At 48.3% G+C, this 23,542-nt stretch overlaps 1 protein-coding gene across 3 annotated transcripts in view; it reads right to left on the bottom strand.

The window, feature by feature from the left end:
* HPCAL1 (hippocalcin like 1) overlaps nucleotides 1-23,542 on the bottom strand; it is an 85,792-nt gene that overhangs the window by 58,477 nt on the left and 3,773 nt on the right. The window contains exon 1 of one of the 3 annotated variants that reach the window (XM_062634512.1): nucleotides 4,564-4,857. The exons of 1 other annotated variant lie outside the window; for it this stretch is intronic. The gene's annotated coding sequence lies outside the window, so the exon portion shown is untranslated. Of the gene's footprint in view, nucleotides 1-4,162; nucleotides 4,265-4,563; nucleotides 4,858-23,542 lie in introns of those variants that run through there. One more of the 3 variants, XM_062634514.1, reaches the window with a different exon arrangement.

The raw sequence follows: 23,542 nt of genomic DNA on the forward strand, positions 1-23,542 counted from the left end.
ACACACCAGCCTTTGTGGAGCAGAGCCGAACAAGAAGCAGTGAGGAAGCCTTGCAGCACGCCTGTGTGCTGGCTCCTGCCTCCCTGAAGGCATCTCTTTTCCTTCTCCTCCCACTTGCCGCCACCCCTGCCTATTCTAAAATGACTTTGCATGAGATGTGCCAACTTTCAAGCCTCAGCATAATGTATTTCCTTATCCCATGGCCAAGCTATACCATCCATCATATGCTTGTATTTTCAAGACATTACAAGAATTTGAGGTTTGCACACCAGAAGGTACACTTGAGTGCTCCCTTCTCCTCGGGGGAACTCAGGATGAAATGCTTCTTGCACTTCCATGGGTGGGAAGTACGTTCCTGATGCTGCCATGCTGCATGGTTGGGAAATCAAAAACAAACACCTCTGCCACTCTGACCAGTCCGGTTAATTCATTACGATAAACCCATTGTCCAAAACAAAAACATACTTTAATTGCTAAACCAGATGCCCAAGTTTAGCTGTTGCTCTTGGCAAGCGTGTCAGGATCTCAGTACGCCTCGTTACAGCAAGCATCTTCCGTAGGTGCAAGCTGTGCCTTCCACCCTTGAAGTCTTCAGGTGCCCCTGTTACCCTAATCCAGTATTTTCCAACCCAAGTGAATATTTAAAGGGATACCACCAGCTCAGAACACCCATCTGACTACATCAGGATTTCAGGAACTGCAACACTAGCAAGCATCCTTCTCTTCCCACCCCCAGCTGTTAAATATGCATTTACACAGCTGCACCCTTTCCCATTTAGGCAGCCTGATCTCCCTTGAAAATAGAGTGCAGAAATAGAAAATAAGGGTAAAACATTTTTGTAAATGTCACAAAAAAACCTGGCAGAAGGTCTCAAAGGCTGGACCATGAACCATATGTACTATAGCTATGTCTAAGTTTTGTTACTTGTGCTTTTTTCCCCAGCCAGATTTCAAGTAGATTGTGTTGCTTGCCACAGGCAGTTTGATCATCAGGAAACACGTGGCATGCAAGAGAAGAGGAAAACTGACCAGGTTGTAGCCAGCATCTTTTGCATGGAATGCTGCCGGTGAGGGTTTCCACGGTATCTCAACTAGCATAGATCACCAGGGAGACTTCCTTAAACTACTTGCTGCTTTCTTTGACTTTTAAAAGATACACACCTAGAGGACAAGAAACACTGAAACAGTCACAGTACCACTGCCATCTCTTCCACTGTGGTATTCACACATCTACTCTGTGAATTATAAGCAGTATTTCTCAACAAAGGAGTATTTCATGCAGTGCAATCCAGAAGAACTGTAATATTTCTTAGATTATAAGATGGATCCACTCCTGCCTTCAAATTCCAGTGCAATCAGTGGAGGAGAATGAATAATTCATCCCGCAGTCTGAGTCTCCCAGTCATTAAGCAATATAACACTGAAATTCCTGAAAGGTCACATTTCCAGGAGGTTCAGCTGAAGAATGTTCTCTCCTATCCACTGAAAAGACTCTGGAGGTAAGGTAAGGAGCTCCTTCATGAATTATATGCCCTCACTGTTGAAGGTTTCACAATTACTTTGCTATTGGAGCATGACAATAGGCAGAAGATACTTATCTGGGGAAGTCCAGAAATGCAGAAATCAATGGGTTAATTAGCAGGTTTTATACAGCTTTTATACAGCTAAAGGCTGACGAACTGAAGATAACTGTTTGCATTTGTTATCCTCTCAGGATGGTGAAGGATTATTGGAACAGAAATTTCAAGTATTGATTTAAGACATTTCCTGCTCATTAAGGCTAAGCCCCAACAATTTTGCAAGAGCACAACACAGTAATACAGTAAACATGAGCTAAGATAACTCACTTCTTGATGAAAGAAATTTAGCTTCAGTCTGAGTTAAGATACTGAAGATACTGAAGTTGGACACACACTATTTTCTAATACAGACAGCAAAGAAACTGATCCCACATACAGACATTATGGGAAGCATCCTAGGAACATGAGGAAAAACACATTTACTTTTTTTAAAAAAGCCTGTTTTTCTTCCACTCACTGGAAAACATATTGCATTTGTTACTGGATCTGCCCCAAAAGTCATGCTTGAAAGAAAGACCAGCAGTTCTCTGGAAAAGTGTGAGATCCTCTTCCCGTACCAGCGCATCTTGCACATGCAGACAGCACAACCTCATTCCCTACAGATTCACATCATGAAAAGCAAGGAAAAAAACCCAAAAATATACCCAACATTTAATTCACAACTGCCCCCTTCATCCACCAGCATTCTTGTCTCACATCAAAGTAACTGACACTCAGAAGAATACTGTCGTGCTTGGACAGAAAAATAAATCACATTTCATGAGTATTTTTAATTGCAACCATTTCTAATCACAAATCACATGCTTTCTCTTTTTTTTTTCCTCTTTTGCTTTTTTGTTCTTTTGCAGAGCCATAATCCAAGTTTAATGTTGCTTAGGCTACCAAGTAATCTCTACCATAGTCTCCCAACAACTGGCTCACGTTATTGCCATGCCCATGCGCTCGGGTGGCAGAGGAGGCACCGCAGTGCCAGCTGCAAGCAAAGCATTGCCTGTGCCTGCACAGAGACAGCCTGAGTTGAGAACGCAAGAGGCTTGTCTACCCTTACACAAGTTCTTGCTCGTGCAAGCATCCAGCTGCAAAAGCAAACCCCACTCCTGCAGCTCACAGAACTCTCCTCACCCTTGCAATTCCCTGAATGCACTAAGCTGTGCCAACACAACACACTTTTTTTGCCAGCATAGCTGACTCCTCAGCTGAGCTGCTGCCAGCATTGCGACAGCTACTCTATACCAGCACACGCTTTTTTTCCTTCCCAGTTTCCTACACTTTCTCCTCTACACACAGAAATCCAAAATTCAAGGCAAGAAACAAAGATAAACAAAAAACAGGTATCAGGAAAAAACAATGTGTCTGGCTAGCTAGCCAGCAGCTCCTCACCTGACCAAAGGGAAGATGAGGGGGAGATGATGTGCCCTGTCCCCCAAGCCTCACCACACTATCTGAAATCAAACACACGCAGTTGTAAGATCTTTCACCCGAATAGAAGGGCTCCTGATCCAAGCACCTGAGAAGAGTTGAGGGACCAGGACCGAGATGGGTATTTGGCCCCAGAGAGTGCTCCTCTCCAGCTCTGCTCTCTGGCTGCCACGGAAAGCACCGGATGATGCTGGTGGGACCCCATGCAGGCCAGCACTCTCATGCCAGTGGGCTGCTGAAATAACCCTTTGGTCTTTGCTGCAGTTTCACCTCAGGCAAGAAGAGCTTTTGAACCTGAAGCTGCAACAAACTGCTCCTACTGGGAAAACTGGGGAGTATTTTGGGGAGGGAGTAGTTGATCCTTTCTTTCTTTTCCCCACAGAGAAAATATGATCTCCCCTCCAGATTTTCACTCGTGAATGGGATTACAGGGTAACACTCAAGTTCCAGTGCTTGTCACTAAGTATTCCTGTGAAAAAAAAGCAGGGTTTTGTCATAAAGGTATAAATTACCCAGCTGCAAGCAGAAGACACAGGCCTACTGAACACCCAGCTGCTGTTCCCAGTCAGTCCTTTGCTCCAGATGATGCATTACGTGACCTTTTCTCAAACTGAGCAGGAACTTATTGCATGGAAACTTACTTGTAAATACACTTGCCTTGTTTTATCCCCTATTTCTTGTGATTCTCGGTACCCCAGCAGCTATTGCACGCTGGACCCCCGCACTCCTGCAGGTCCCCCGGCAGCCAGATGCAAACCATGGCTGGCAGACACAGGTTCAGGGAACCGGGGTGACCTCAGCTGCAGTCATCTGGCTTCCAGTGCACCCCAGACATCTCCCAGGGGATGACAGCCAAAAAATCCTACTCACCAGAGGCAAACGCCAGCATTTTTAGAGGTTGTTTGGGAGGGTGGCAAGTAGAAGTCCGGCTCTCACGGAGTTGACTCAAAACGCCCTGAAACATTCATGCGGCGGGAACTTCGCCGGGTAAACCATTAACCACCATATAGCTTAGCTGCGTAACCCCCTTCATCATCAGCGAAACTCGCACACACACCCCAGATACACACGCGGGCTGCATGTGTATAAACACACACGTGTATATATGCGTACAGACAGACATACACACACAAACATATAGAGAAAAACGCACAGATACGCACATACGCGTTTTTTCCGAGGGAAGGGGAAAGCGGCGGCGCTCCCACGGCTCGGGGCGCGGCGGGCGCTACCACCGCAGGCTCAGGGCAGCGGGGCCTGGGGGTCCCGCTCCGCGTCCCCGGGCTTCTCTAAGGGGGCTCCCGGAGCGCCCCGCCCCGCTCCGCTCGCCGCGGGGGAGTAAGAGATGCGCGGAGCGCTCCGCACCCGCAATCCAGCCGGGATCCTTCCCACCCTCGCTCCGCAAACATACCCCTGCAAAAGCCGGTTAAAGCCCCCTCACCCCACTCCCCACCGCTGCTCTCCTACAGTCCCCGCGGCAGGGAGGGCAGCGCGGTCTCCCGCCGCCCCGCCAAAGTTTCCGCGCCGCTCCGCGGGCGGCGGCGGGGCAGCCTCAGCCCCTTACCCGGCTGTCAGAGCAGGGTCCCGCGGCGGCCTGAACGCGGCGGCTGCGCGGCGGCTTCCTGGGAGCTACAACTCCGCGGCGGCGCCCGGGCGAGCCGCGCGCCTGCGGAGCGGCGGCGAGCGGGGAGGAAAAGAGGAAATGAGCGGGAGGCGCATTGGAGGGAGGGGGAGGAAGGAGCCGTCGCCGAGGGACCGGGGAGAGCGAGGGACGGAGCTCAACTTCCCCAGCGGGGCAGCGGGCGAGCCGCGGGGAGGGGGAGGGCGGAGCGCACCGCACCGCGCCGCTGGTCCGCGGCCGCCCCGCGGCGTGCGTAGCGCCGAGCCCCGCGCAGAGCCGCCCCGCCCGCGGCCGCTCCCGCCCAGCCGGGCTACTTGGTATCGCCCTGCCCGCCTCTCCGGGCTGCCGCCGCTGCCGCCGGCGGGCAGGAAGTGCGGGGACCGCGGGGCAGCGCGGAGAGGTGGCTCCGCGGGACTCCGCGCTTGCGGAGGGTGCGCCCGCCCCGGCGGCGCTCGCTGCCGTCCCTGCCGGCATGGGGGGCGGGTGGAAAAAGTTTGGATTTTTCTTTTCTTTATATATGTTTGTTTTTTTAATTCTAACCCTAAAGCAAACAAGGAAACGATGGAGCCGCAGAACTCCCGCGGCAGCGGCTCACGCCAGGCCCTGCGCGCATCCTCAGCGCGGCTGAAGGTGGCGAGCGTTCGGTGAGCGGGGAGGACGCTCCGGCCGGTGGACACGAGCACGGCAGCCCCGCTGAGCCCCCTGCCACTCGCGGTGCCCCCTCCCACCCCACCGGTGTCCCCACCAGGTCTGTCAGCGATGCAAGTGAATTCGGTACCCACGGCTGAGTCCGCGGTCGGTGTAGTCCCGTCCGGCTGCAGCCAGGCGGTCGCGGCTCTGTGCGAGACACGAGCTTGCCCAGCGTGCCCGCGCACCCCACCACAAAATGGAGCGGGTTTAGGGCTTGATGCTAATCTGCCTCCCGAGGGAGATAATTGGAAGCGTTGCTCAGAAATATGGCCTGCAGCACAAAGAAGTGAATCTTGCTGTTAGGATATCTCTCTCCCATCTCCCTCCCCAGATCCTGCCCAGCACGTATTCCAATCAAAAACGTATGGCGAATTTAATATAGTTGCCACTGTGCCTTATCGGTAGCTTTCAGTCTGCCTCCACTTACAGGAGACTAAGTGAGCACACTGAGCGCAGGCACTAGGTAAGAACTATTCCGACCTGAAACCAAGGCCACACCTGGAAAAAGATACTTTAAGATCTTAGCGACAAACCTTGGGACACAAGGAGGGATAGGAGCAAACAGAAAAAGCCCACCACTGCCAAAGCAGCAGTTTTTCAAAACTTATTTGCACTGGGGCCAACAGATTCTTATAAGGACAGAAAAAAAAGAGAAGAAAACACCAAACCCTTTCACATGTACTCAAAAGCTTGAATCCATTGAAACTGAATACATAGATGCAAATAGATTAAAATGTTACCCAGTAATACCATTTTCTCCAAGGTCTTTCAGAAATAGTTCAACCATTTTGCCAGCTTAAAAAATAAATGTCAGCCCAAGGCAAAGAACAAGTGTGGAAACTAAAGAATCTGAAGTTAAAACTAGAAGCAGCTTGACCAGGAACATATAATGGAAAACTGTATGCAACCACCATCGTTGTTGCCAACTTCACATACTTGAAACTGGGTTCTCCTTGCAGATGATTACATGTGAGTAATCCCCATGATTTCCCTGTAATCCCTTCCCTGCTGTGGCTGTCACTGTGCCTTACCAGCTACTCTGCCAGGGAGGAGGTGGCATGGGTGACACCACCACCCGCAGCCCAGGAATAGGTGACAACTGTGCAAATACCTACTTGAAGCCTCCTCCGTGATTTACAACCCTTGGGTCTGACATCTGGCAAGAGGAGGCAGTTTATGGCACTTAATTCCACTTTCATTTTTAACATGGTCGCTCCAACAGCAGCACGTTTTCCTTGGCACAGCACCACCCTGCATCCTGCAGCGGATAGGTTGTGAGATGAGACCTGCAGCCACTGATTCCTTGCAGGGATGTCTTGGTTCGATGGGGCTTGGTGGATGCAAGCACCCTGCCTCAGTTTGGGGTGACTCTTGGGTGGGTGTCCTCACTGCACCCTGCTCAGCACAGCTCTCAAATGTTTCTGTCAGGAGCTGCCTGTGCTTGGAAACTCATGGACATTGTATGGTCAGTGAGTACTTATGAGAAGTACCCACAGCTGCGTCTCTCTTTCAGCCCTCTAGCATTTTTTATATTATCCTATGATAAATTGCATAAATACTGAAAATCATTCTCAATTCAACAGTTATTGGGGAACACACAACAAGGACCGAATGAGACATTTATACCAAACTTCTTTCTTCAAGAATTGCACGCTTCCAGTTGTAACTAGATACAGGATGGTGCAACCCCAATAGATATCCAACCAAAGAAACACCGCCAAGATTTCAGATGATTTTGAGTCCTACTGCTTGATAACATGCAGTTCCTAGGTTATAGAGATCCCCTGGGAAGCAAGGAAGGATGGCCTGTAGAAAGTTGTCAGCTGCTCACAAACAATCTGAAATTAAAAGAAGCCACATATTCATTCCTGCAATGAGTCTGGGGAGGCTGCTCTTCCCACTGCAGCATCCCAGTGCTGCTCTCCTCTTCAAAGAATGTAGCAGAGAATGTAGGTAGTTACTTTTTCATGTTAAGTGCTTAAATGCATACTTGAGTATACTGCTGTGAGAACTTAATGTCCTGTGAAATACTGTATTCATCCTACCTGAAAGAAGGATGGAGAGGTGGGGGTCGGTCTCTTCTCCCAAGTAACAAGCGATAAGAAGACATGGCCTCAGCTGTGCCGGGGAGATTTAGATTGGATATTAGGAAAAATGTCTTCACCAAAAGGTTGTCAAGAGTTGGAACAGGCTGCACAGGGAAGTGATGGAGTCACCATCCCTGGGGGTATTTAAAAGCATCAGAGATGGTTTAGTGGTAGACTTGACAGTGCTGGGTTAAGGGTTGGTCTTGATGATCTTAAGAGTGTTTTCCAACCTAACTGATTCTGTGGTTCTATGAAAGCATTTGTAAAATTGGGCCCACTGGGTGTTTCCGGCTTATTTAAAGTTCTTCTTTTGATAGTGTATGTTGTTAAGCCTATCTGTAATACATGATGACCTTGCATGGACCTTCGCAAACTTAAATCCATAGTTGCTCTGGCATCTCATCTTTTGTTTGATTTTTCTTTCTGCTTTTCATTCTATTTCCACACTGAGGAGTAAGAAACAAAGATGGATTGAATCAGATTCATCTGCATCATTCCAGCTATGCTGGATTTGAAGATCCTACGTGAAATTCCTTCTGCTGTCTGGGGTTTAAGCACCAAGGGATTAGGTGGAAGCTAAAGTGTTTGAGTTGTGTGGCATGCTGCTGTTCTTTAATATCTGCCATAATAATGTGAGCTTTATGAGGCTATTGCTAATCTTGAATTATTACCTGCCTTCCTGTGGTTTGGCATGATTAACTCAAGGAAGAGATTAAAGTGATATTTACCTTTTTTGAGCAGTTCATCAGCTTGATGTGGGCAGCCCAGCACCAAAAAGAACAAAGAAAGAAACTGCTGGCAAGGATTAAGGCTTCATCCCACTCTTTCCCTGTTGGTCTCCTGATACCTGTCATGGTTGTTGGGATGGAAAGAGCTGGCAGTATCCTTGAAGGCAGACAATTGCTCCAGCCGCTTTCAGGACATCTGTCTGGTGAGAAGCTTGTGTGGGTCTGAGAGGCTTTGATCTGCCTCTGTCGTAAGAGCCAGGATGTGCCTCCACTGCAGGCAGTGACAGTAAAAGCATGTCTTCTGGCTGTGGGCTGTGGACATGGTCACCCTGGTCATATCCACACTGTCCTGGAGGCAGATGGCACTTCTCTGGGGGGAGCCACTGGCCAGGAGTTTTGCTTGGGAAGGAGCTCCTGACTGGCTGGGGCATTTGCAGGACAACCTCACGCAAGCAGTTGGAGGAGCACCCTCAGGAGCACCCCCCCATCACTGAGCTGCCTCACAACCTACATTTGATGCAAGAAGGCAACCTTTCAAAAGATGCTGTAATTATTTTTTTCATCCTGTTAGAATCTTGCTTTTGGAAATCCCTCACTGAAGAATCACTTCAGAGAAACTCGAATGAAAATAGTAAAGGAGTGGTGCGGCCAATTGTTATTTCATTGTGATAAAGCCAAGCTGGATGACAGGTGCTTGGGGAAATAAGGACAAAACTGTTCATTAGAACTATTTTCTTTGATAAGTTATGTCTTCCAGTAATAAACCCCTGGGTGCTCATCTATAAAGCCTCCCATTTTTGTGCTACCAGATGATGGGCTTTATCAGTTTAACCCTTCTTTGCGCTCCTTTGCATTTCCAAGTTGGACTTAACAGGCAAACAAACATAACTTGGGAAATGCCAGCTGCACATATTGCTCTCACCCGCAGTATGGACAGGCGGCATCGCCTGAGCATGCAGACCCAGTATTTACACGCTACCAAAACAAATATGCCAAGGGGTTTTGCCAGTCATCTGGATCACAGAAACTGGAGGTGGAAATGAGCAGGTAGATTTTTACAGTGCATTTTCCTGCCAAAGCAGGATTGTTCCCTGCAGTATCTTCTAGCGCACTTTCCTGGCCTGTTTAAAACGACCTTGGAGGATGGGGAGAGGCAGGAGGGGCGAATCTGGCAGTACCCTCTAGAGTCTTTTTGTCTAGTTTGAATGATATAATGTGGAGCAAGGGCAAATGGGCGTTCAGCAAATTTAGCTACAACACAATGTTTAATGTAATTTTTGCATGCTTTTTCATCTCCAACCTACTTGCTATGCCTGCCACTGTGCCAGTAACGTCAGATAGATTAAAAAATAAGTAACAGAAATAGTGGCAGTACTCCATCTTTGCATGATTGCTCTGCTTTCTCTTGGCAGGAGATTGTCTTGGGTGCTTTCTTCTCCTACAAGGAGAAATGAACTGTAAGAGCTGTGATGATTGGCAGTAAGCCTGAGAACAGCAGATGTGTGCCTGCACAGCTGGACAAAGACAAAAACTCACTCTGCTACCTACATTTGTATTAAGGTTACCCCAGGGATATCCTAGCGACTACAGGGGACTTAGCTCATGAACAGCCAAAGCCATCAGGCACATTTACATGTATAAGAACACTTGGTGTCCTTTTCAAAGTCAGAGAGAGTAATGATGAAAAGAAATTTGGCTTCCTGGTTTTACCTCTGATAATAGAATGACTGGGGATGGCAATATTAAAAAACATCAGCCCTGACAGAGATGAAGAACTTATGAATTAAACGGCTCATTTTCATTTTATTTGCTGTTGTTTAGTAGCTTATTACATGGGAATCTGAAAAGGACCTGATTGTACCTCCCAGGCTGCAGTTGCTATGCAAGACACTAAAGTTAGGTGGTTTAGGTAAGATTTTAATATTAAAGCTTCTTACACAAAAAGGGAAAAGCCTTGCTAAATAGGGAAAAATAAAAAGCCTCATTTCTCCCTGTGGTGCAGTTTTGCACTGAGGGGTTTGCCACAATGTTTGCTAGGATTTATCATCAAACAAAGTGTGGGGCCAGGGGAATTTCCTGTGTTCCATAGCCTGCACATGCTTATTTCAAGTTGCATCTACCAACAACCCAGATATCCTCCGGGCTCTGTACACAAGGATACCGGCTATCAAGGTAGAGCAGCAGGGCCTTGAGTGTCTGCCCATGATCCCGCAGCATTCCCGTCTGGACTTGGCATCCCCACACGGGCTATTTCCTCACACTGGCAGCAGCAGTAATTTCAAAACACAAAATGATGTGTCTGATTTGTCCAAGCAGAAAATAATAGTGAGCCTTCAAAATGGATGAGCTTCCACAGAGCAAGTAGCCCTCAGACTGTTGTGACTGTGAGATGCAACAGAATAAACTCTGGTTTTGTGATCCCACATGGCAGATTTATGCTGAGAGAGGTGGGATAGAGTAAGAAGATTCAAGTGTTTCTATGCATCAGTGCTGTTACATTTTCCATTCTGAACCACAACAGGAAAATGCAAAAGTTAGAAATTAAGTATGAGAAATACCAGTGTGTCTAAATGAAAATCAGTGGTTTAGCCTGGCATTACAAAAGCTTTAAAAGGCAAAACAAAACGAAGTATTTTTGTTCAATCAGGGCAATACTGAATGATATAGTAAACCTGGTATTTCCCCACAGGGACTTTCAGTTTTGCTCAGACCGCTTTTTTTTTCATATGGCTGAACAAAAGAGGGAAAGAAAGAAACCCGACAGCGCTTTCTGGGATGTTGGAGCCAACAAGATGCTAATTTAGTGCTCTGCCAGCCTGCGTGCTCTGGGATACCTTCCAGAGCCCTGTGAGAGCTGGGGGACCCCACACACCAGCATCAGGATGCTGCTGCCCCCCCCCACTCTGGAGTTAAGGGGCTTTTGCATCACGTTTGCACCCCTCATCCAGGTTCCTGCCGGGACATCCATGTCCTCACACCATTCCCATCTGCATAAATCCACCCTGAAATACTTAATACTAAATTCCTTTTCATACTTGAAGGGGGCTTATAAGAGAGATGCGGACAAACTCTTTCGCCTGTTGGGATAGGACAAGAGTAATGGCTTTAAGCTGAAAGAGTGTTGATTCAAACTAGACATAAGGAAGAAATTTTTTATGGTGAGGGTGGTGAAACACTGGAACAGGTTCCCCATCCCTGGAAGCATTCAAGGTCAGGCTGGATGGGGCTCTGAGAAACCAGATCTAGCTAAAGATGTCCCTGCTCATTGCAGACGGGTTGGACTAGAGAACTTTTGAAGGTTCCTTCCAACCCAAGACATTTTGTGATTCTGTGAAAACAGAGGGCCTCATAAAGCAGCATTTTCCATGGGATCAAGATTTCCTACTCAGTACCTGAAGGCAAAGCCATGTGGATCATTCAGTGCAATTTGGAGGAAGTCAGATCAGTTTTGGTACGGGCAATGGAGGACTCCTGTATTGCTCCTGTTGGTAATTAAGAGAAAGCAAATCACAGGGGAGGACAATAAAAGTATTAATTAACAACACTTTCAACAAGAAAAAAGTTAGTAATTTTGAAAAGGTTGGTTTATGCCTGGAGAAAATACTTAAATAGGGTAATCACGTTGTTGGGCATTTGACAGATGTGTACTAATAATTAAATGGTTGTATTGATTCCGCATTTAGATAATCACCAGATCCTCCATGCTGTTGCAGGAACGTCCCAGTTCTGCTGCCACGAGCTTTGATTTCAAGTGAAAAATGTACTTAATTTCAAGCATAAGACAACCATGTTTCACTGACTGGCCTTCACCTCCAAAGTCTACATGCATTTCCCATCGGCTGGAGAGCCCAACACATGATCCTGCAAAGCTACAGCAGCCTGTGGGCTGAGCAGCAGCCTCCTGGCTTTGCAGGGCCTCCAACCTGCTGGGTGCTGGGATTAATTGGGATGGGTTTAGCTGGGACAGGCAGTGATGCATAGCTGTGCCCGACCTTGTGGGTGCAGGAGGAGGGGGAAGCAGAAAGACCCATTGACGTGGTGGGCCTCAGGCAGGGACAAAGGGGAGCAGCATTCCCCCTGCTGGTGCTTCTCACCCAATGGTGACATCACAGCAAAACATAGAGGACTCCTGCTGAAATGGGAGGACTTTTCCCAGGGGCAGGCTATTTTCTAGCCTTGCCAAGCATCCTGCCCTACCTTTACCACAGCACCATCAAAACATGCATTTTTCTGTAAGACCAACAGAGAGGAGCAGCAACTTTGCAACTAAAATCAGTTGCAGCCTTCAGGGATATATAATCACCTTGTATCACAACACAAACCATGAGGCAATTTGCTTCAAGCAAAGGATATTTTCTTCCCCGTCCAAACAAACAGATAATAATCCTATAAGAGAGCCTGCTAGCAGGATCCTGGACAATGCATGACACCATGTTTTCATCAGCATCCCACAGAGATCTGGCAAGGTACCTGGTGCTCAAGGCACCTGCTGGTTTGGCTGCTCTCAGCTGATCCGCCCAGCAGCATTCAAAGGCAAACAGTGGCACAGCTTATTAAAGCCACAGCAGCTCCTCTGTGCTCAGATTGCCGTGCAAATACCACCAGATTTTTCATATTATAATACAGGTGTCCTGTTTTATATAAAATGATACCCACGCAAGGAAGAGCGATTCAGTTACTTACTCCGTGCTGGGGGTATCTGAAAGACAGTAATTCTGTCTGACAGAGATTTTGGAGACATCTCTTCATGCTGATAGAGATTAAGAAATAATCAAGTTCCTAAACCAGGCGAATTCCTAAAAAATGCTGGAATGGGTCACCTTTCACATAAGAGTTTCAGCACTGATTAATTAATGTACAGTTTGGCTTCAGCCATGCAAAGAGCACGTTTCTGCCCTTGCACACATGAACTCCAAGAGCAACGCAACTGCTGCTTTGCTTTAGGCTCCTTTTGGGAACAGGCAACATTTAATGGCATATAAAATTTCATGTTTGGTAATAAAAAGGTAGGTAAACAAGCAGGGGCAGAAAGCAAAAAGTAGGGACTCTGGAGCCTTTGGAGCCTTCCAGTGTCTTTCTTTCACATTGGCAATGTGTTTTTCCATTGGAAAAAACTTTTTTTCTCCTGAGTCTTCTCTGCAGGAAATCTCCCTTTCTAGTAGGGTCCCCTCCTCCAGGCAGAGGCCAGCACTAGTGGCCACTCCCCTCCCCAAGGTAGGTCCTGTCTCTCAGTAGTGGTGTTGAAATGAAAATACAGACATCCTATTAATAACTGAACTGTAGACAATTCCAGATGTGGAATCCGGATTCTGAAATTACATACCCAACCAAACCAGGCCTGAACCAGTAAAATTCGTCTGTGCTTCCTCTGACTCATAACTGGCTTTTCAGAGAGGTTTTCAGCAAAATTCTTCAGCAATTCCTGTGTTGTTACCTGACTCATACTGAAACACCAAAGTCATTATTGAAGTGAAATTGTAACAAAGGGGGTGTGAATACTTTGCATTTACCAGTTTAAAATGCATTAGAAACCATATTTTGCTTTGGAGCATGCTTTGTCCAATAATGAAATACCATGTTATTTACAAAAACAAACAAAAATCTGTCATATAGGGCACAGAGGAAATCAGGCACTTAAGAAACAACAATTTTGAAAGGTAAGGTTAATTTATTCTTCAATTAACCTTCATTTATCCTCCTGACACGTGTAATATTTGTGTTCAGCATCCCATCCACTTTCAATTTGAAGCCCCAACCCATGCCAGCAGGGAACAGAATGCTCAGCATAAAAGTTGGAGGTGTTCAGATGTCCTGGGGATGGGCAGGGCTACAAAGCACATGGCTGTGAGTGGCACTTTGTGACTGTGGGAGCAGAGGTGCACCCACAGCCCCCCCAGCAGTGCAAAGTGATGGGAGAGAGGAGTCGGGCTGGTTAGCAGATCACTGAAGCTTCCATCCCTGAGGAAAGACCCAAACCTTTTGTGCTTTGCTTCTGTTAAAGCATGATTTGCTGCAGGAGGGTTGGTGGTGTGATGTAGGCATCAGTCCATCACCCTGCCCATGGGTTTGCAGCATGGGAGCAGCAGCCTTTTGCCTGAAGCAAAGCTGTGTCTGGGAGGGATCTGGCCTCCTCCCCTGCAGTGGGAGCCCAGCTATCCCTCCCTGGCTTTTGCCATGCCATAAAGCCCCAGGGCCTGTGAAGGTGGACCACAAAGGCGGTGGATTTAGGGAAAAAAAATACTGTGCAACAATGATTTCTTTGCCTTTTAAATTAAAAATCAAACAGTGGCTGCAGAAGAAGGGACTGAAAAAAATCCCCCAAGTCTGGGAGCTCATATTTACCTTTTCACCAGCTCTGCAGATATTTAATTTGAGAGTTGCTTCATCTCCTGTCTCCCTCATGTATCATCGCTAATTAAAGTACACACACTGCACTTACCCAGACAAGGATGTGGGAGGCAGAAGAGGCTCCATCTCATTTTCCACTGCTGTATTGCCTCTGCAGACACAACCGCAGGGGAGCCGGGGTCCTGCTCAGAGCCTGGCAGCTGCAGCACGGACCCTTCCCTTCACCACCGCGCTGTGCGATGGAACCCCCCACCATGTGGGAGTGGCAGCTTCCAAGGGAAAGGACTCAGTGGCGGTGACTCCCTGGGCAGACAGGATGAGCCTGGCAAGGGAGGGAAGGACACCGCATCGCAGGCACTGCTCCACACGCCTGCACTGGAGACCACTCTGTCCCCAGCTGAGTAAGCCAGAGGAGCTGTGCTGGCAGCAGCCTCATAGGTCTGTGCTTTGGTGCCTCCACATCCTCCAGACACACCTCCTAACTTCCAGCTCAAGTGGGATTCCAACAAACCCTGTAAGGCTGTAAGGACACATCTTCCGCAGCCTACAGCCCACAGAGACACCCTTTGGATGTGTCCCCCAGAGCCTGGCCACCTGACTGCATGTCCACTCACTCGCAGCCAGCAAAATGAGTTTGCTGACTTCTTCCCAACTTCTGGCTCCAGGCTAGAAGTCTGTCCCCTTCAGCCACCCACTGCACCCCAGCTCAACTTCATTTCAGCCAGAATGTGGGGGGCTTTTGGCACTGCCCCGTTCTGCAGGCATACTGGTCCCCACCCTCATTGCAGTCCCTCTTGACCCACAATGCTACAGGTGACATCCACCTATAACAGGTAAAGAGAGACTCTAAAGCCTGTGAACACCAGTGAGGGAATGCAGTGATTATCTATGCCTCAAAAGAGTCAAGAATCGTGGAATGGTTTGGGTTGGAAGGGACCTTCAAAGCTCATCTAGTCCAACCCCCTGCAATGAGCAGGGACATCTTCAACTAGATCAGGTTGCCCAGAACCACATCCAACCTGCCCTTGAACGTCTCCAGGGGTGGGGCATCCACCATCTCTCTGGGCAACCTGTGCCAGTGTTTCACCACCCTCATTATAAAAACCTTCTTCCTCACATCCAGCCTGAATCTCTCCTCTTCTAGTTTAGAACCATTATCCCTCCTCCTGTCACAACAGGCTCTGCTGAAAGGTCTGTCCCCATCTTTCCTATAGGCCCCTTTTAAGTACTGAAAGGCAGCAATAAGGTCTCCCTGAAGTCTTCCCCAGGCTGAATGGCCCCACCTCTCTCAGCCTTTCCTTACAGGAGGTATGCTCCATCCCTCTGATCACTTTTGTGGCCCTTCTCTGGACCCTCTCCAACAGGTCATGAGAAAGGTGGGGAGAGGACAGGAGCAGCTCCTTTAATCCACCAGACTCCCAGGAATTTAACCTCCTGTGCTGGTCCTTGACGCTTTGATTCTGGAACTTCCAATCACAATTCAATTAGTGCGTCCCTCCACAAGGTCCATGTCTTTCCTGTACTGAGGACTCCAGACCTGGATGCAGTACTGCAGGTGGGGTCTCACCAGAGCAGAAGGCAGAAGGTGGTGTCAGAGGAGGAAACATGAACACCGTGTGTTTAACATTTGGCCAAAGGTTGTTTCCTTGTCCCCATCTGAAGCACCACTGTGCACTCCACTCTACATGAGCCAGACGCATTCATGTCCATAGAAGCTGAGGGAAAGCACTGCTGAGAACGTCCACAGCTCTGAATAATTAATCCCCAGAACTATAAAAAGCTGTGAGGGAATGAAATTTAGAAAAAACTAGTTTTAGGATAATTATAGTACAAATCAGGAGAGCACTTGGACCCAAGACAGATGCATTAGTAGGACAACTGAGCGCAGTGGGTCAAATTCACACTTGGCAGAGCTGCAGTCTTCTGCAGGGCTCCTCCTGGGATTGATTCAGCCCAGGGAGAGAAGAGAGACTCTGCAGCGTGATGAAGTGAGTAGAAATCTGAAATAGCACCTCCTAATATAGAAAGCATAAAAGAAAGGAGTGAAATGGTTTCAGGTTAGCATTCACGTCCCAGGGGTAAATGGGGAGTGGTGCTTTCTGAAATATTTTGGTTTAATGCTAGTTTAGCCTGCTTCCGCCCACCCTGCGTCCACTTGCATGTCTACTGTGTTACAGCTGGTTCTCTAACATCCCAGTTTGTTTGCAGACCTTATCACATTTGGGCTTTTTTCAAAGCTCCAGATGCTGGAATTCTCGTGTTGCTTGTGAACACAGATCTTCAGGATTCTAAACAGTTGTATTTCTAGTCTATATTTTTCATGGCAAGTTCGAAAACATTAACCCTGGGCCCTGAGTCACGAGCAACCAAGCAAAGATGATTTCTCCCTTTTCCCAGTTTTTAAGCCAGTCATTACAGTGTCCAGTTTAAGATGTTGAATCCTTAGGACTGCGTATTTCACTCACCAGTTTCAGGTATGGGAATGTGGGATTTTTTCATCTACATACTAACACATGGATTCAAGCTGTATACTGGGCACATTTTAATTGAATACTTGATGAGCCAGTGCTGGGTGACTGGATTATGGCTGGCACCACACAACCCCAGTGCCCTCAGCATCTCAGTGGGTTCCCCAAGGCTCTGCACAGGGCTCTCCAGGACAGACTCTGGCCTTCAGGTGTTGCTCCCAGGTAAAATAGCATACCCACAGAGAGGAAGAAGTTTATTGCCTTTTTTTAGCAATAGAAACGTAACACCTGAGAATTCGGTTTTATGCAAGCCAGAATTGGCAGGCTGCTCACAGGCTAACAAACAGGGAGATTACCACTACTTCAGAAGGGCTGTTTAATGTCCAGCACCCTGTTTCAGTGTGACTTTGGTGCCACAGGATCAGGCACTTCCAGTTGTATCTCCTGGCCAAAGACAAGGACAGAATGGCAAAGGGGTCTGTCCCGTGTCAGCTTATGCTTGAGCTCCCTGTTATGGCATTATTCGTTCCCAGAACAAAGTTATTTGGTACAGTCATAGCATGCTATCAAACAAGTACTCTTTTCATAACGATGAGCTATGATTTTTTATAGACTTAAGAGCATTGGCATCCTTCAAAGTGAAAGGCGCCCCTCCAAGCCAGTGCCATTCCTTGAATTTAAAATGTGCATAAGAGGAGTCATGTACTATAAGCAGATATCTTCTCCTTCCTTTTGAAGTGTAGGAGCTGTTTGACACAAGACAAAGCAACTGGAGAGGGGAAGCAAGCATTACTGTATCAGTTAAAAATGCATCCAACCCTGCTGTGTGGTTCTTGATGAAAGGGGAACAAAAGGCCAGCTCCATGAGATACAGCTCTTTAGAACTCTTAAGTTCTTAAGTGGGTGGCAGGTAAAGCATCACATATTTCCCTTGTGTCCAAAAGCATTAGGGTCAATTGAAGAGTAGCTGGTAAGGGTAGAGATAATGAAGAAATGGAGAGTATCCTTATAAGCTTATAGACAAGTTAAAGCAAGTGGGAGCTGCAGGCACAGAGAAAGGCAGGATGACAATTCAAAGCAATGCTGACAAGTTGGGGAAAAGGCCTGGAAGAAAGGATGCGGTTCAGTAGAGACGCGTGTGAGGTAGGCACGAACAATCAGCTGTGCAAACACGGCCTGGGTTCAGCTGCAGCAGCTCTGCCAAGAAAAGGTCTGAGAGGGTGGTTGTGAATTGCAGAGTGAACATGAGTCAACAGCATCGTGTTGTTATGGAGAAGACAGATGTTCTAGGGTGGCTAAAGGAAGAGCAGAGGCCATACAATGGGAAATGTTATGCCCCCTGCCACACCAGCTAGAGTGATGCACTGTGGCTTGAGGAGTGGCACTTGCACAGAGCACAGTTGCCAAGCAGGGGGGTGGAAAACACCCTGAAAGCAGGGGTTGACTGAATTGGGCTGCCGTCTCCCCCCCCTGCCTCCCCGCACCGGGGCTCTCCCCTTCCCCGCTCCCGGAGGAACGGGGAGGAGGATCGAGAGAGTGCAACTCCTATGGGTTGAGACAAAAACAGTCCAGCAACAAATCACCACCGCTACTATCAGCTACAACAATGATAAGGGAAAATAACAAGGGAAGAGAATACGATACCACCGGCCAAGAGAAACGAGCTCCACCCGGAAACCCATGTCCTTCCGGGTCACTCCCAGTTACCCCTCACCCCGGGCATGACGTGCTGTGGTATGGAATACCTCCCCGGCTAGCCCGGGTCAGGCGCCCCGTCTCTGCTTCCTCACAGCCTCCCCTCCTCCCTGGCAGAGCATGAGCCTCACAGAGTCCTTGGTCAGGGTAAACATCACTTAGCAACAACCGAGAACATCGGCTTCACCAACACTGTTCTCAAACTGGAAGTCAAAACACAGCACTGTACCAGTTAACACAAAGGAAAAACATGACTGCTACTGCGGAACCCAGGACATTATCCACCCCTTATTCCATACCATTCACGTCGTGCTCAGATCCCACATTTTTCAATACACCATCGCTCTCCCACATATATACATCCATATACATACAGACCAAGAGGAAAAATCATTTTCTTAGTGCATGGACCAATCCCTATAATGCTGCCGAGTCCATTCGGTCCATGATGTTCAAAGTTCATTCTCTGTTGGGATGATGGCTGGAGGGAAGTCAGGGCCAGTCGCTGGTGACCTGGAGACATCTAGTTGATGGGCTATAAAAGCATTACACAGCAGGCAACAGCATACAATTGAGTTCACTGGCTGTTTTCCCCTAAAATCAAATCCCCTTGAGGTATACATCGGACTTCCCCATCTTCCCGCATTACCCACCAAGTATATCCAGGTCCCTGAGCAAAAGCAATCCCACGAGTGGGTTTGCCTTTACCTGAAGCAGGAATTACCCAGACTGTCTTTCCCAGCAAATTCTTCATATGCACCACGGGAACTTTGTCCCCCTCTACAATATGTAACAGTTCTGACTGGGCTGGGCCAGCCCTGTTGGCAGATCCTCTGGTGTTGACCAACCAGGTGGCCTTTGGTAAGTGTGTATCCCAATGCTTGAAAGTTCCCCCACCCATCGCTCTCAGTGTAGTTTTTAACAGTCCATTGTACCGTTCGATTTTCCCAGAGGCTGGTGCATGGTAGGGGATGTGATATACCCACTCAATGCCATGCTCTTTGGCCCAAATATCTATAAGGTTATTCCGGAAATGAGTCCCATTGTCTGACTCAATTCTCTCTGGGGTGCCGTGTCGCCACAAAATTTGTTTCTCAAGGCCCAGGATGGTGTTCCGGGCAGTGGCATGGGGCACGGCGTATGTTTCCAGCCACCCGGTGGTTGCTTCCACCATGGTAAGCACATGGCGCTTGCCTTGGCGGGTTGGTGGCAGTGTGATATAGTCAATCTGCCAGGCCTCCCCATATTTATACTTCAACCATCGTCCTCCATACCAAAGAGGCTTTAACCGCTTGGCTTGTTTAATTGCAGCACATGTTTCACACTCATGAATAACCTGGGCAATAGTGTCCATTGTTAAGTCCACCCCTCGGTCACGGGCCCATCTATATGTTGCATCTCTGCCCTGATGGCCTGAAGTGTCATGGGCCCACCGGGCCAAAAATAATTCACCTTTACGTTGCCAATCTAAGTCCATCTGAGCCACTTCAATCTTAGCCGCTTTATCCACTTGTTGGTTGTTCTGGTGTTCCTCAGTGGCCCGACTCTTGGGTACATGGGCATCTACATGACGTACCTTCACCACCAGGTTCTGCACCCTGGCAGCAATATCTTTCCACAGTGCAGCAGCCCAGATGGGTTTACCTCTGCGTTGCCAGTTGCTCTGCTTCCACTGCTTCAACCACCCCCACAGGGCATTTGCCACCATCCATGAGTCAGTATAGAGATAAAGTACTGGCCACTTTTCTCGTTCAGCAATGTCCAGGGCCAGCTGGATGGCTTTCACCTCGGCAAACTGACTCGATTCACCCTCTCCGTCAGCAGTTTCTGCAACTTGTCGTCCAGGACTCCATACAGCTGCCTTCCATCTCCGATGTTTTCCCACAATACGGCAAGAGCCATCAGTAAACAAGGCATACTGCTTTTCACTTTCTGACAGTTTATTATATGGTGGGGCCTCTTCAGCGCGCATCACCTCCTCCTCTGGTGACATTCCGAAATCTTTGCCCTCTGGCCAGTCCATGATGACTTCTAGAATGCCTGGACGACTGGGATTTCCTATTCGAGTTCGTTGTGTAATTAGTGCAGCCCATTTACTCCATGTAGCATCGGTTGCATGATGTGTAGAGGAGACCCTGCCTTTGAACATCCAGCCCAGCACGGGCAGCCGGGGTGCCAGAAGGAGCTGTGCTTCAGTGCCAATCACTTCCGAAGCAGCTCGAACCCCTTCATAGGCTGCCAGTATTTCTTTCTCAGTTGGGGTATAGCTGGCCTCAGATCCTTTATATCCCCGACTCCAAAAGCCGAGGGGTCGACCTCGAGTCTCCCCTGGAGCTTTCTGCCAGAGGCTCCAGGTAGGACCGTTCTCCCCAGCTGCAGTGTACAGTACATTTTTTACATCTGGTCCGGTCCGGACTGGTCCAAGGGCTACTGCATGAACTATCTCGCGTTTAATTTGCTCAAAGGCTTGTTGCTGCTCAGGGCCCCATTTAAAATCATTCTTCTTCCGGGTCACATGATAGAGAGGGCTTACAATCGAACTGTAATTTGGGATGTGCATTCTCCAGAACCCCACTGCACCCAAGAAAGCTTGCGTTTCTTTCTTATTAGTTGGCGGAGACATTGCTGTTATCTTGTTGATCACATCTGTGGGGATCTGTCTACGTCCATCTTGCCATTTTATTCCCAAAAATTGAATCTCCTGTGCAGGTCCCTTGACCTTACTCCGTTTTATGGCAAAACCGGCTTTCAGCAGGATTTGGATTATTTTCCTCCCTTTCTCAAAGACTTCTTCCGCTGTATCGCCCCACACAATAATGTCATCAATGTATTGCAGGTGTTCTGGAGCTTGCCCCTGTTCCAGTGCAGTCTGGATCAGTCCATGGCAGATGGTAGGGCTGTGTTTCCACCCCTGGGGCAGTCGGTTCCAAGTGAACTGGACACCCCTCCAAGTAAAAGCAAACTGTGGCCTGCACTCTGCTGCCAAAGGGATTGAGAAAAATGCATTGGCAATATCAATCGTGGCATACCACTTGGCTGCCTTTGACTCTAGTTCATACTGAAGTTCTAGCATGTCCGGTACGGCAGCACTCAATGGTGGTGTGACTTCATTCAGGCCACGATAGTCTACTGTTAGTCTCCATTCTCCATTAGACTTTCGCACTGGCCATATGGGGCTATTGAAGGGTGAGCGGGTCCTGCTGATCACCCCCTGACTCTCCAGTCTACGGATCAGCTGATGGATGGGAATCAGGGAGTCTCGGTTGGTGCGATATTGCCGCCGGTGCACTGTTGTGGTCGCAATTGGCACTTGTTGTTCTTCAACTTTCAGCAACCCCACAGCAGAGGGATCTTCTGAGAGACCAGGCAAGGTGGACAGCTGCTCAATTTCCTCAGTCTCCAAAGCAGCAATACCAAAAGCCCACCGGTACCCTTTTGGGTCTTTGAAGTACCCTCTCTTGAGGTAGTCTATGCCGAGAATGCATGGAGCCTCTGGACCAGTCACAATAGGGTGCTTTTGCCATTCCCTCCCAGTCAGGCTGATTTCAGCCTCCAGCACAGTCAACTCTTGGGATCCTCCTGTTACTCCAGAAATATAGATGGGTTCCACCCCTTGACAGCTTGATGGCATCAGGGTACACTGTGCACCGGTATCTACTAGAGCCTTATACTTCTGTGGGACTGATGTGCCAGGCCATCTGATCCACACAGTCCAGTAAATCCGATTGTCCCCTACCTCCACCTGGCTGGAGGCAGGGCCCCTCTAACAGTCGTCACAGCATTGGACACTTAAGTCGTGTTGAAAGGGATTATTCTTCTTTATCACAGGAGCTGGAGTAAAATCAGCTCTTCCACTCCATCTGGGAAACTGATCACCAGAGACTGAAGCCGTAGCTCTCATGGGACGATCAGTCTTGGCCCTTGCTCCCCTCTTCAGTTCACTCACCCGTTCCTCCAAAGCTGAAGTAGGTTTTCCATCCCACTTTGTCATGTCTTCTCCGTGATCCAGCAGGTAAAACCATAGGGTACCCCGTGGCGTATACCTCCTGTATCTCCTCTCTTGAACAATAGGACGCCTTTTGTTAATAGCTGAGACGTGTGTTGGTACACGTGAGGAGCCGGATAAATCAGATAGATTGTCCTTCAATTGTTCGATGTCCTGGGACAGTTTTTTCACAGCTGAGATGATGGAAGGGGTGAGATTGTCTTCGAACTCTCGGAGTTTATGAACCATTTCATCCACTGTTAGTGGTACTATGTCATTCCAGGTTACTGTTGCCAATGAATGGGCATATGATGACGGTGCATTCCGTGTAAGTTTTCGCCACATGGGTCGTGTACATTCAACTTCATCTGGATCTATAGGTGTATCCCCGTTATTCGGCTTGATGTGATAGATCATCTCTACGATGGCCGATTCCCTCAGAGACTGGATGCCTTTGTCTATAGTATTCCACTTGGCCGAACGACTCGTAACATCGTCCTTGTACGGAAACCTTTCTTTCACAGCTGCCAAGAGCCTCCTCCAAAGGCTGAGGGACTTTTTCTCTCTTGCAATTGCTTTGTCAATTCCCCCTTCTCTAGCAAGTGATCCCAGCTGCTTGGCTTCTGTACCTTCTAGTTCGTGACCATCAGCCCCATTGTCCCAGCATCGGAGTAACCAGGTGATGATGTGCTCCCCTGGTTGACGGGTAAAATCTTTTCGCATATTCCGCAGCTCGGTTGAGGTCCGAGGTCGAGAAGTTACCTCTTCTTCTTCTTCTTCGTCATGTGATGATGACTCCTGATCAGATTCTGGACCGGGTGGTGAATTCATTGGTTCTTCATCTCGCTTCACCCTTTTTGCCTCCTTTTTGCTTGTTCTCTTGCGTACAGGGGCAACTGATATTGGTACGAATTGGTCCTC

The sequence above is a fragment of the Pezoporus occidentalis genome, unplaced genomic scaffold (genome assembly GCF_034315485.1).
Source record: "Pezoporus occidentalis ecotype Australia unplaced genomic scaffold, CSIRO_AGI_Poc_V1 ctg43, whole genome shotgun sequence".
NCBI lineage: Eukaryota > Metazoa > Chordata > Aves > Psittaciformes > Psittacidae > Pezoporus > Pezoporus occidentalis.